Source organism: Panthera uncia (genome assembly GCF_023721935.1).
Source record: "Panthera uncia isolate 11264 chromosome B3 unlocalized genomic scaffold, Puncia_PCG_1.0 HiC_scaffold_1, whole genome shotgun sequence".
Lineage (NCBI taxonomy): Eukaryota > Metazoa > Chordata > Mammalia > Carnivora > Felidae > Panthera > Panthera uncia.
Genome location: NW_026057582.1, coordinates 109,624,026 through 109,638,988, shown reverse-complemented (window position 1 = coordinate 109,638,988; position 14,963 = coordinate 109,624,026).

Genomic DNA, 14,963 nt, shown 5'->3' with positions numbered 1-14,963 from the left:
ATACGTTCTTTCATTTATTCTGTCAGTGTCCCTGGAAGATACCAGTCGTACGCTGAAGCCGCTGAGGTACGATAATAGCTCAAGCCATTGTGGAAATGGAAAAGGAGAGTATGTTTAATTACACCGTTTTATAAAAATTAGCAGATGATTATTATCTGCTTGGTAGGACCGTGTGTCCCTTCAGTCCCAGAATACCTATTAACTGGTAAATGCCTCCAGGAGTTATTCAGATTTGCCATTTCCACCACTGTTAGCTGTAGGTGGCCCAAAGGCCCACCCCCAACCCCCCACCCCCCGGGGCAATGCCACAGCCCAGCCTCAGTCCTCTCCCTGGGCCTGCTCCCTCACTGTGCTCCCACTCACCCTCCCTGCCCCTTCCCCTCAGCTGCCCCCTCCCTGCCCGTGGGCCATGGGGACATCTGGGCTTCACGACCTCTCCTTGGCCTGGCTCCATTCTGATTATTCCACCCCCTTTATGCTCCAGCACGCAAGCAGCCGTTCTGTTTTTTCGATTCACTCCTGTCACTCCTGATTGCTTTAAGAAAAATGCCTACACCCTCACCTTTTTATGTGAATACAGAAGAACTTGGCCTTCTGTCCTCAGTATTGCCCTCTGTGGCCTTATGAAGGAACCCTGAATTGGAGGTCAGCAGAGTTGGGTTGTAGGCGTGGTTCTTTGGTAAATAACTGTTTGACCTTGAGCAGGTCATTTCTCTTTTTGACTCGTGATTCCCCCGTCTAACCAGGGGGGTGACAGTAAGACGCTCCTGAAACAAAGCCTGTATGCGAGAGTGCTTTATGAACCGAAACGTACTTTGTAGGTGTTAGTCTTTACCTGGGTCTCCGGTCACCCCCCAAGACAACCTTCCTTGTATTGTTCTAGTGCTCAAGCCTGGCCTCACATTAGAATCACCTAGAGAGCTTTTCAAAACTGCCCGTGTCCACCCTGAGACAGTCTGATTTCCTTGGTCCTGGGGTGACGCCTGGGGACGAGCGGTATTCGAAACTCCCTGGGTGACTTTACTGGGCAGGCAGCACTGAGAAGCCCTGATCTGTCGGAACGAGGAGGAATGTGGAATAGATAGAGGAAGGCTTAGAGGCGTCCCTCCTCTCCTTTTTCAGGATTTGGGCTTTCTCTCTTTTTGTGGAGCTCCCGGCACACTTCACCCATCCCCCACTCACGGTGGCAGGGAGCCCTGGGGCACCTGCTGATGAACCTGACCCCTCTAAGTCTCTGGCCAAACCTTCAGCTGGGGCATGGGCTTCCTGTTTGCTAGCACAGCAGGCCTCTCTTGAATAGCTTGACTGGGAAACCCAGCCAACAGTATTTTTACAGATGTTTCATTATTTTTAATGAAAACCAGTTCCTTCTCCACCTTGGGACCCAAAGCCTGCTGGACGCCTCCCATCGAAGGGCTGGCAGAACATCCTAGTGCGACACGTGTCCAAACACCACCTTGTCTACCCCCCACCCCCCACCCCATGCGTATCTGCTCCTCCTGACTTCCCACCTCAGCCAGTATGTCTGGCTTTCGAGTCCCCCAGACGGGAAGAGACCGCGTGGCCTCTGTGAAGGGGGCAGGTTCTGGAGTCCAACGGCCTAGGTTCAAATCCTAGTGAACGTTGACCAATGACTTAGCCTCTCTGAGTGTCAGTTTCTTCTCCTGTAAAAGGTGGAGTATCATCATTCCTATCTCATACGGTTTGTCAAAATTAAATGAGTTTAGACCCGTAAAATGCTGAGCAACTTGCACACGGTAAACGCTCAGGGAACGTGAGGATGTCTTATGTATACCTTCTCCTTCTCCCACGTTCAATCAACAACTCCGAGCTGTGAGTTCCAGCCCTGAATTGTTTCTTATTTGTTCCCTCTGTCCCCAAGCACTTCCGTTCATCCGTTCTCTCAAGCTCTCCCTGGCTGTAATCCTCTCTTTAACCTATCCCGTAATGCCACCAAAGCCATCTTACTTATGTAGAATTCTGTTTGCATCACTTCCTCACTTAAAAGAAAAAAAAAATTGCTGGCTGCCTTTCACCTAAGCGCAGAGTGAGGGCCTAACTGCCTCGCATCCCCTGCTGTGCCGTGTATCTTGGGGGTAAGGTTCTCGGAACCTTAGCTCACTCGATCTACAACCCGTGGGACTGTGGGGTCACCTCCTGAGCTGACAGGCCAGCTTCATATCCAGAAATGGGTTCCTGCCTGTTCTCGTTCACTATTGCGTCACCCCAGGGTGTGGCTGGGTTGAAAACGGCTCTGTTTGGTTTCGGCCACATGGGACTGAAACATATGAAAAAGTACTCTTTGAAGACACATTGGTCATTGATTATTTTTAAAGACTTCCCTTAAAATGTGAGCTAGCTTTCTCCAGTCGTCCTCAGCCACATATCCTATTCGTTGTGAGCTGTAAACAGGACGGAAACGCGCCCGAGAAACTAACGACAAAGCTCTAAGGAGGAACGGATTGAAACAGGGAATGTCAATTTCTTATTCCCCGACACTGGCTTCCATCCTGGTGAGAGCACGTTCCCTTAATGGAAAGGTACCCCTGGAGGCTACAGACGGAGTACTTTGTCTTCACGAAGCATCCCTCAGGATGACCGTCATGTTGACGGATCAGTCCTTTGGCAGGCTGCCCATGGAGCAGTGGCCACACCAGCCACACAGTGTTCCGGGTGTTGGAACAAATGGGGTGGTGGGGCACGTGGCCAGCCCAACGGGTGAATGGAGCCGCTTTCACTTGGAGCAGTTTCTCGTTGAGCAGCTGTTTGCACAACACCCCTGATTTGGAATCAGCTATGGGAGGAGCAGAAGCAAGCAAGACATGTGTCTTGTGACTGTACAAAACATCCAATTGAATTCCACAAACGTTCCATACTATGAGTAGAAGAAGCAGCGAGCTGGCGTGCTTTACACAAAAGATGAATCCTAAGTGATCCTTGCCCTTATCCGTGACCGGAATGTGCAGTAGGTTCAGATCTGCCCTCTCAGCACTGCGCATCTTCAAAGACGAGTTTGAGAAGGTCAATTTGCTGTGACTTCAGAGAGGTGGCCCCAGAGGCAAATTCCTTCCGTTGCTTTGCTCTCTTTCTCATCGCCCTCTGGTGTCCACACAGAGACATGGCCTTCATAACCAGGCACGGGCATAGAGTCCAGCTTATACTCCCACAGTTGGGGAAAAAAAGAGACCCTAGCTTTTAAGACGACTTGCCAAACTGTGAGGACTATCCCATCTCTGTAAGCTTCGGTTTCCTCGCCTGTAAAGTGAGGATAATACCCTACATCAGTGCTCTTGTAAGGAAGAGCACTTCCTTCCTATAGAGGGGGTAATATAGGAAAGCACTTCATACCATCCTGGAATATAGACACTGCTCCAAAAAACACATCCACTAAAACTCTCGGCAATGAATTCATCCTAACTTAAGAAGAAGGGGCAAGACTTCTCAAGGGCATTAGTGTTTTCACCTTATAGTCAATTGTTTATCTACCATTTCCTTGCTGGATCATGAACCATGAAGTAGGAACCATATATCTCAAATCATCTTAATACTGCCTGGCCCATGGCTGGAGCTCAGGAAATATTTGTTGAATGGGAAATGAGTAAAAACTGATTTCCCCCAGTTTAAAAAATCTACAGTGCGATGTGATATAAATTCAGTGTTTCTAAACATCCAAGCAAATCCTCTCACAGGCCATAAAGATCCCAAGAGCTCTGTGATTCAGCACTGTTTGAGAACTCCACCTGTCCTGAAATACTCTGGCCCTGGAATATATCTTGGAGTATCTGTAGGTTCCAACAGAAGGTATGGAAAAGCGCGTTCTGTATGATTAAGTCAGGGGTGGGGACTCTTGAGCTCTAAACTCTGAGGAATCTGAAAAGGAGAGTGAGTACCTAAGAAAAATGGAGAGGAGCTTAGGGATGGAGGCCAAGGGCCAGTAGGGATCTTCAGAAGTCAGGACCAAGGGATCACCAAAGCTGCCTACTTTGTATGCAAAATGAAGGTGATGGCCCCATCCCGAAACACCTGGAATACACTCTGAAGGGCCAACCTAGTCAACAAACGCCCAGGTGAATTCAGTAATACAAATGTACTTGAGTCTCTCATATCTCATCACATGTGGCCACGGCGCAGACTTGAGAGAAGAAGCAGATACAAAGCTTTATGAACATGAATAAATATTTTCTTGATCCCAAAATGATTCTCCTAATACCACACGTCCACAAACCGACAACCACAAAATAAAATAAATGAGACACGCAAGCAGATTTGTTCAGTCTTTAAACGCAAGAACTATAAGAAAATTCCACTGTGCTTTTACTTTAAACGAGCTCCGTTTGGGAAGAGAAACTTGCTTGTTCTGGCTTGAGCAGCCTCTTCACAAGATGGAGAAGCTGACCGACCTTGAGAACTGATCAGAGGCTGGTAACTGCAGGTTTGTAGAGTGCAACATCTGTTCTTTGTCTCGTAGAGCCCTAAAACACTTTAAGGAAGATGGAGTCTATCAAACCAAAGTTCTTTGAAACTAACAACTTCACAGGGGAACTCAACAGTAGGTCAAATAAAGTGCTGGGTTTTGTCGCCATTACAGTTTGGAAATAAACAGATTCAGGGGCCATGAAACGATTGCGGAGAACTCCCGAGGGGGGTTTCAGTTCTGCATCCATCAAAATCTGGCCGACCCTCCAAGGAGAAATGAGCTGGGACCCCTGTGTGAAGAGCTGGGATCCCTTTGACAGAAAAAGTGAGACTGTATTGAGATCGTTCTTAAAATAATATCGAACCTAAAATACCCTCAACTACAACACTTCACCTGTTCGAGAAATTGTATTAGATGTGGGATGCTGATAAAGTTCATTGTTTTAAACTGTTTTAGCTGCTGAGAATAAAGGAGGGAATAAGACTCATATGTACTCTGCTTTCGTGGTGTTTACATTCTTCTGGAAGGGGGCAGGCAATACACCAATGAACAAGATAATTTCAGGTAATAGTTTAAGAAACATAAAACGAGATAATGGGGTATAAAATGACAGCAGGTGGGGTGAAAGGCTATCTTATTTTTTTTTTTTTCAACGTTTTTTATTTTTGGGACAGAGAGAGACAGAGCATGAACGGGGGAGGAGCAGAGAGAGAGGGAGACACAGAATCGGAAACAGGCTCCAGGCTCCGAGCCATCAGCCCAGAGCCTGACGCGGGGCTCGAACTCACGGACCGCGAGATCGTGACCTGGCTGAAGTCGGACGCTTAACCGACTGCGCCACCCAGGCGCCCCAAGGCTATCTTATTTATTTTTAATTTTATGAGGAAAAACTTTCAAGCAAATGTAAAAGTAGAGGGTATGAGAAACTCTTATTAATATGTTCCTCAGCTCCAAAAATTACTAATTTTTCTTCATTTGCTTCATTTGGCCCTTTTCTTCCTTCCTTTCTTCTTCTTCTTCTTCTCCTCCCCCCACCTCCTTCTTCTTTTAGTAAAATATTTTTTAAATGTTTATTCATTTTTGAGAGAGAGAGAGAGAGAGAGAGAGAGAGTCTGAGCAGGGGAGGGGCAGAGAGAGAGGAAGACACAGAACTCAAAGCAGGCTTCGAGCCATCAGCATAGAGCCCCACGTGAGGCTCGAACTCACAAACCATGAGAACATGACCGACTGAGCCACCCAGGCACCCCTGCTAAAATATTTTTTACCTTTTTCTGTTTTTCAGGGCAACGTTTCTGGATTTTATTGCTAAAATATTTAAAAATAAAATAAAGCAAAATAAATAAACGTATTATAAAAAATATAAAAACAAACAGCCACCCCTGCATACTACAGTATACATCTCTAACGATTAAGGGCCAGATAAGATTTTCTAAAACTTTTGCTTAAATAAATTTACAATTCATAAAATTATATTGTATAGATTATAAAATTATATAACAATATGACGTAGATGCTTTAAAGTAATTGCAGTTATATAAGTTATATAGCATACAATTATAAAATCATATATTATAAATAAGGGGTTTTTTTAATCTTTACTCATTTTTGAGAGAGAGAGACAGAGCGTGAGCGGAGGAGGGTCAGAGAGAGAGGGATACACAGAATTTGAAACAGGCTCCAGGCTCCAAGCTCTCAGCACAGAGCCGGACGCAGGGCTCGAATTCGTGAACCGTGAGATCATGACCTGAGTCAGTCAGATGCTTAACCAACTGAGCCACCCAGGGGCCCCATAAAATTATATAATATAAAATAATTGCTAAACATTCTAAGATAATTACATTGTATTAAACAATAAATTAAAAAAATTTATTTTATTAAAAATCAAAGTATACCAATATCTATAATCTAATCACCTGAACTAAGTAACTGTTTGAATTTAAGTGCTTTTTTCCCCATCTTCCAAACATTTTTATCACTGTATAACATACTGTTGAAAAGTACACATATCATAAGGATGTAACTTGCTGAAGTACCTACCATAAAGTGAACGTGTCTGTGTAACTACCACTCTGGGACCCCAACTTTGTTTTTTTCCCTGCAATTTATTTATTGAAGAAACCGGTCATCACTCAACATTTCTTCTCTCGCTACATTTTCTGTAAAATGGTCATTAGATCTTGACTCTAGACCAGGACAAGATCAGCAGCAGAACTGAGCCATAATGGAAACTGAGGCAAAGGAAAACCCAGTAAACACTGATTCCGTCTTTTTTTGAAATTCTGATATTTTGTTCATGGTGAATTTGGTTTTTAACCTTAATTTTGATTTTTGAAAATATTGCATGAAAATGTTGTTTGTCTTGATCACTGAGTTGTTTGGCATTCCCTAGTCTCGGCTCTGGCTAGAGGCTTGGTCAGTCTCAGGTTCGAGTTTTTGTCAAGAATAGCTGGGGGCGCCTGAGTGGCTCAGTCGGTGGAGTGTCCGACTTCGGCTCAGGTCCTGATCTCACAGATCATGGGTTCGAGCCCCGCGTCGGGCTCCGTGCCGACAGCTCAGAGCCTGGAGCCTGCTTCCGTCTCTGTGTGTGTGTCTCTCTCTCTGCCTCTCCCTGCTTATGGTCTCTCTCTCTCAAAAATAAACATTATAAAAATGTTTTTTAAAAAAGAATACTTCATAGCTGACTGTGTATCCCTCTTGCATCACATTAAGACGAACTTGCTGTCTGGGTATCTTTCTTACATGAAGGATGAAGGATGTCAGCTCTGACCACAACTGTTCCATATTGTCCTGGAAATCCCATCAAGCATAAGAAGACAAGACATGAAGGCATTCAGATGAAACGGAAGAAATAAAACTGTCCCCCATCACAGATGATATTATTGTATAAACAAAAAGGAGGAATCGAGTTCTAGAACAATCAAGTGTATTTAGTGAGGTCATGGAGTAGGTCAACATATAAAAATCCATCATTTTTCTAATACAGAAAATAATTTTGAAAATAAAAGAACAAGTTGGAAGACTCACACTATCTGATTTTAATATATATTATTAAAAAACGACAGGGATCAAAACAGTATGGTATGGACTAAAAAATAGACATAAGTGAATGGAACAGAATAGAGACTCATAAAAATGGTTTTAAAGAGTTCCATTGAGGTATAATTGATTTATTTAAAAAAAAATTTTTTTTACGTTTATTTATTTTTGAGACAGAGAGAGACAGAGCATGAACGGGGGAGGGTCAGAGAGAGAGGGAGACACAGAATCTGAAACAGGCTCCAGGCTCTGAGCTGTCAGCACAGAGCCCGACGCGGGGCTCGAACTCACGGACCACGAGATCATGACCTGAGCCGGAGTCAGCCGCCCAACCGACTGAGCCACCCAGGCGCCCCGAGGTATAATTGATTTAAAACAAACTACAAATAGTTTAGTTTAAAGTGTGCAATTGGAGGGGCACCTGGATGGCTCAGTTAGTTAAGCGTCCGACTTCGGCTCAGGTCACGATCTCACTCGAGTTCAAGCCCTGCGTCTGTGCTGAGCTATCAGCACAGAGCCTGGAGCCTGTTTCTGATTCTGTGTCTCCCTTCCTGTCTCTGCCCCTCCCCTGCTCGTGCTCTTTCTCTCTCTCAAAAATAAATAAACTTAAACATTTTTTTTTTAAAAAGTAACGTGCAATTGGAGAGGGGCACCTGGGTGGCTCAGTTGGATAGGCATTCGACTTTGGCTCAGGTTATGATCTCACAGTCTGTGAGTTTGAGTCCCTTGTCAGGCTCTGTGCTGACAGCTCGGAGCCTCAGATTCTGTGTCTCCCCTTTTCCCTGTTCCTCCCCCACTCGCATTCTGTCTCTCTCTCTCTCTCTCTCTTTCAAAGGTAAATAAACATCAAAAAAAAAACCTTTTTAAAGTGTGCAATTGGATAAATTTTGACATATGGGTGTATCTATGAAAACATTACCTCAATCAAGTTAATGAACAAATCCATTGTCCCCAAAAGTTTTCGTGTGTTTTTTAGTAAACCTTCCTTTCTGCTTCTCTCCACCTTATCTCCTGGTCGTCACCGATCTGCTTTCTCCCATTTGTGTTACTTTACATTTCCTGACACTTTCTATTGATGGAATCATACAGAATATACTTTCTCGTCTTGCCTCTTGAACCCTACAAAACTATTTTGAGAATCACGCATGTCATAGGATATTATCAAGAATTCATTCTTTTTTATTCCTATGCATTGTTCTATTGTATTCATGTATCACACTTGGCTTACTCGTTCACTTGGTGACGGACATTTGGGTTGCATTTTGTTTTGACTATTACACACGAAACTGTTAGAAATGCTTGCAAACCAGTCTTTGTATGGACATATGCTTTCATTTCTCCTGGGTAAATACCTAGGAGTAGTATGGTTCTATTATAACGGTAACTATGAGTTTAACTTTTAAAGAAACTGGCCAACTGTTTTCCAAAGTGGCTGTACCCTTTTACTTTCCCACCAGCAGTGTAGGAGAGTTCCAGCTCCGTCACATTCTTGCCAAAACTTCATTTTTGCCAGTCTGAAAGATGTGTGGCGATAACTCAGTGTGGGTTTTTTTGTCTTGTTTTTAACGTTTATTTACTTTTGAGAGAAAGAGACAGAGCAGGAGCAGGAGAGGGGCAGAGAGAGGGGGAGACACAGAATCCGAAGCAGGGTCCAGGCTCCCAGCTGTCAGCACAGAGCCCGGCGCGGGGCTCAAACTCACAAACCATGAGATCACGACCTGAGCTGAAGTCAGATGCTTAACCGACTGAGCCACCCAGGCGTCCCCTCATTGTGGTTTTCATTTGCATTTTTCTAACACTGAAGATCTTTTCCTAATGTGGAAGATCTTCTCACATGCTTGTCATCCGTATATTTTCTTTTGTGAAGTGTCTGTTCAACGTTTGGACAAACGTGTGAAAGCAACTCAATTGTCTTTTCAGCCGATGGTGCTGGAACTACTGGATCTTCACGTGGAAGGTTTGAACCTCAACTTACGCCTCCCAACGTATACAGAAAATAGCTGAAAATGAATTATAGAACTAAATGTCTGACTCTGGATCTCAGCTCAGGGTCATGAGTTCCAGCCCTGCATCGGGCTCTGTGCTGCATGAGGAGCCTACTTAAAAACAAACCCCCCCCCCCCAAAAAAAAAAAACAAAAGCAAAAAGAAACTCTTTGTGCTCTTGGATAACAAAACAAGATTCTTTAAAAAAAAAAAAAGTTATAAATTGGAATTCCTTGAATGAAGAACTTTTGCTCTGTCGAAGACACTGTGAAGAGAATGAAAAGATAAGCAACAGACTGGGAGAAAATACCTGCCAATCACGTATCCAACAGAGGACTTGTATCCAGAATATATAAAGAGCTCTCAAAACTCAACAATAAGAAAGAAAAACAACCCAAATTGTTTAAGTGGCCAGAAGGTTTGAACAGGCACCTCATGGAAGAAAATGTATAGATGGCAAATGAGCATATAGACAGCCCTTCACATCACTAGCTCTTAGGGAAGCGCAAATTACATATCACAGTTAGATACCATTACATATACACTAGAAAGGCTAATCCAGAAACTCTGATAATGCGAAGCATTGGCAAGGATGTAGAGTAAGTGGGCTCTCACGTGTGGCTGGTGACATGCCGTACGGCACAGGACAGGGGCTCAGAAGAACGGTTTGACGTTTCCTTACAAAGTTAAACAGATACTTCCGGGAATCTCATCTGTAGGTATTTACTATAGACGTGAAAACACGCTCACACAAAAACCTGTACACTCGTGTTTAATAGCAGCGTTCTTCGTAACTGCTCCAAATTGGAAACTACTCCAATCTTCTTTCGTGGGTCACTGGAGAGAACAAACAAGCCTGGGATTCAGCCATACAACAGAACACCACTCGGCAAAGATTAGGACCACGCAACGTGCAGCCTTGCGACACGCGACGATGTGGGAGAATCCCAAATGCGTTAGGCTAGGTGAAAGGAGCCAGTCTCAAAAGATTCTCTGTTGGACGGCTGCCTTCGTATGACAGTCGGAAGAAGGCTGAGCTCTAGGACCAGATCAGCGGTTGCCGGGGGGTGGACAGGAAGCAAGGACAAAGAAGAAGCATGAGGCAATTCTTTGCGGTGTTGGAATTCTTTCGTATCCCGTTTGCGGTAGTGATTACAAGAATCTGTACATGTGGAAAACTTCATTGAACTGTACGACATCCAAAGTGTACTGTACGTAAAAGTTTTTAAGCAATAAAAATGACTGGTGGGTGGTTTCAGGTGTATATGCAGCTGATCCCTGCCCCACCCCCACTGCCACCCCCAATCCTGAAGTCCTTGGTGAATGAACCAAAGGCTAGTGTGGCTGGAGATCGAAAACCCAGGGGGAGTGCATAGCAAACACAGTGAGGTCAGCGAGGTCGGCGAGGTCAGACAGGTGGGCAAGACCAGCCCAGGGAGAGCCAAAGAAACACCTGGATTCGAATCTGAGCTTCTCAAAGATCGTCCTTGCTGCCATGTGGAGAATGGACGCATACTAGCGAGCTATGGAAAAGGCCTTTTTCTCCTTTCTCAAAATGATTAATTAAAAAGGAAAGTGATCAGACCTTAAGAGGAGAGAGCCAAAATAATTGGAACATTTGACTGGGACTGAGGAATGGGAAGGGGAAGAAAACAGTTTGCTATTAAAATGCCGTTCTTGTCTTGCGGTCAGACAGAATTTCCTTGTCTGGCTAACTCTGGTGATGCAGGGACACGCTTCTTCCAATGTGTTTTCTTGGCCTTCCTTTCAGAATAAACAAATGTGGTGTCTCCAGGCTTTCAGAGGGTCCCAGGTACAGGGTGACCTGATCCAGACCACAGAAGCTTTATTGCCAGCTTCCCCCAGCTCACAGCTTGGGCCCTGTTGCTATAAACACACCGCTCAGGAGGCTTACGCAAGTTTGAACACCTCCCTGCGACTGGTTTCTTTGCTATCCCGACTCCTCACGCACAAGTGAGGCTTACCCATGGAGAACAGAGCATCCTGGGAAGGGCTGGCACCTCTGACCTCAGAAAACACTGGAAAATGAGTGTAGTCAAGGCTGTTGGGAGGCCCATGAGTCACCACTTATTTAGGTGGCTTCTCATCTAACGCAGAAAAGAGATGATTCTCGAAAACCAATCGTGGTGTCTGTTTGCTGGGCCCTGTGGCTGGCGGCAGATCGCCAACCCAAACCCCCAAGTCCAGGCTGACAAAATGGCTACGGAGACGTTAATCCTGTTGGAGAGAGAGGGAAAGAGAGAGAGATATAAGCCGGAGCTCTAAGAATCCTTGACCCCTTCCTTTCTGCTCTCCCGTGGTAGCCAGTTTCCATTCAAAGGGGGCATTTCATTTGGTTCCTGGACATTTCTGCACCTCTTTCCTGCTTTTTTCTCCCTCTCTAAACCCTGGTCACCTTGGTCATGGGCAAACGTCTCCTTGATGAAAGGGTTAGGCCTGCCTCCATTGGGATCACTTAGCATGAGGACCGCAGCCAAGCTCCATGGCTCAATTTCAAGTTCCCTTTTAAATGGAAACCATTTGATACACTTTGCCCGTGCTGTCCTAAAGTCTTTGAGTACATTGAAATCAAAGGGAGAGTCCTGACTCAGATTTAACTCTGCCTGCACAAACATTGGTCATCAGTCTGCTTAAAAACAAACAAACAAACAAACAGAAACAAAAATAGATTTTTGAAAGACGGAAAATAAAACTTACCTTTAATCAGCACCAGAAAACCCAGTGAAAGAGTATGGGTCAGTGAGTGCCCCAGAACATTCCACACACGGTCTTTCACGTATTCACTGTGGTCAATGCTCAAATTACCAGGATTAAGAAGACCCCTGGGAAAAAGGACAACACATACAAGACCTGAATTGGGAGTCAGGAGAGGTGGGCTCAAGTCACAGACCTCAGGTCAAGTAGTGCTGTAGCCTTGGGGACATCAGTGACCCTTGCCCCTCTAGAGTCTTGGTTTTGGAAGTGTTTCATATTGCTTAGATTCTCCGATTTTTACCTCTGGTCTTACATTGTCCACGTTCTCCTTACCATTTACGTCCTCATAGCTATGGGAAGTCTCTGCTTGAGTATCCTGGCGTTACCGCAAACTAACTCCGTTACCAATCACATGTTGAGATCTGTCCTCTGAGTCAAGCTTCTCTTCCGCCTTTACCTTGGCAGTGAAGGAATTTATGGTGTAGCCTAAGGAATGGCTTTCCCCTCTATCTTAAGGGTCACCTCCCTCTATATCTGGGAGAGAAATGCGGGTTGTCTCCCTTCTCCCATGTCCGACTTTCCCTGGCTTCAGCCACTCTGCGGCCTGTTTTCCTCCGGGTGCTCTGGGTTCTGTGTGGGCCCAACTCAGGTCAACCCTGGGCAGGCTGCCCCCGGCATCTTGTTACTTCCTGAATAATGACCTACGTGCCAATGAAGACAGACTAATGTGTCTTTTGCTGTCTTCACAACATCACACAAACATGAATAAATATATCAGACTTTCAGGGACGCCTGGGTGGCTCAGTCGCTTAAGCATCCAACTTGGGCTCAGGCCATGAACTCATGGCTCGTAAGTTCGAGCCCCGACTTGGGCTCTGTGCTGACAGCTTGGAGCCCGGAGCCTGCTTCGTATTCTGTGTCTCCCTCTCTCTCTGACCCTCCCCTGCTTGAGCTCCATCTCTCTCTCTCTCTCTCTCTCTCTGTCTCTCTCTCTCTCAAAAATAAATAAGCATTTAAAAAAGTTTAAATATATCGGACTTTACTAAAATTTGGAAAAATTAGTGACAACATTTAAAAAAAATCTTTTTTAATGTTCATATTTATTCTTGAGAGAGAGAGCGATACAGAGCACAAGCAGGAGAGGGACAGAGAGAGGGGGAGACAGAATCTGAAGCAGGCTCCAGGCTCTGAGCTGTCAGCACAGAGCAGGATGCGGAGCTCCAGCCCATGAACCGGGAGATCATGACCTGAGCCGAAGTCGACGCTCAACCAACTGAGCCACCCAGGTGCCCCTAAACTGACAACATTTAAGAGGGAGAATTTTAAATGGCCACCAATACCATTTTTCCTGGAAAAACACCCAAGAAATGAAACATTTCATAGGAGGAAACTTTTTAGGTCAGTGCTCTCCAGAACTTAATCTTGTTGCCATGACCTTATATGTGTCTCCCTTTTGTAGAGACAGCCTTCCTCCTCACCTACTTGCTCTGGGGTGTGAAGCCCCTCCCGTGCTTAGGAAACCCCACCTCCCACCTTTAGACACTGACCTGTCGCACAAGGGTCTCCCACCCCCACCCAACTCCCCAGAAGTTCATTTAATCGAGTTTTAGTTACACCGCCCCGAAGGGCTCAGCAAAATAGTCCAAGAGGACCTTGGGCTCTCCAAGTCCTCTTGGAGCCACCCAGGCGCCCTGCACCTTTGGATAGTAGCTGTGGAGCCTCTCAAAGGTTCCCCCGGAAATCTGGAAGATGTTCCTTGTGACGCGAGAGACAGATGAACTTCTTAGATGATGGGGCCCGTCTGCTCCCAATGGCTGAGTGTGGGGAGCGGGGAGGGCTATGTGTATGTGAGGAAGTAATTCTCTCAAATACAATAGCAGTAAGAAGGGTGACGGCCTGACCCACGCTTACCGATTTTACAGCGTTTCTCAATCCTGGCTGCCCCTTACCATCACCTGGAGAGCTTTAAAAATACCCAATACCTCACTTGAACTGTTCAATCAGAGTCTCTGGGGGTAAGGCCTGCGCAGCGCTGTTTTTAAAAGCCTGTGGGTGGGGCGCCTGGGTGGCTCAGTCGGTTAAGCGTCCGACTTCAGCTCAGGTCACGATCTCACGGTCTGTGAGTTCGAGCCCCGCGTCGGGCTCTGGGCTGATGGCTCAGAGCCTGGAGCCTGTTTCCGGTTCTGTGTTTCCCTCTCTCTCTGCCCCTCCCCCGTTCATGCTCTGTCTCTCTCTGTCTCAAAAATAAATAAACGTTAAAAAAATAATAATAATGTAAAAGCCTGTCGGTGGTTCTAATGGGCAGCCAGGGTGAGAACCACTGGCGTGTAGGGATAAGAGATTACCACAGCGGGAAGAGGTCACGTTTTGTAGCCCCTGCAATGGATTCTGCAGCCTCAGGCAGCCTTGTTCCATCAGGCTCCTTCCAGCCTCCAAGATTCTGGGTAAAATCTCAAACAGTGGGGAGGGAGGGGGTTGGAGTCCTTTGACGCAGCTGCTATGGAAGGCGTGGAAGGGCAGTAAGCACCAATCCCGGGGGGCAGGTTCCTACCTCTTAGTTTTAATGTCAAGGGATGACCGCAGGTACCACCCAGTGCCTGATACAGAGTGGACGCTCAACAGATAGGGCACTTGTGGAAACGAGGACCATGACCCCAGTGCGCAGATAGGCCGTTACCCTCTGCCGCCACCAGATGGCGACATAACAAACATCACCGTAGAACAGAGTCTGTGGGGCGCCAAAGCGAGAGGGAGGTATCTCTGAACTTGGAGATAAAGACGTAGCACAGGAGGGGTTTTTGTTTCTTTGG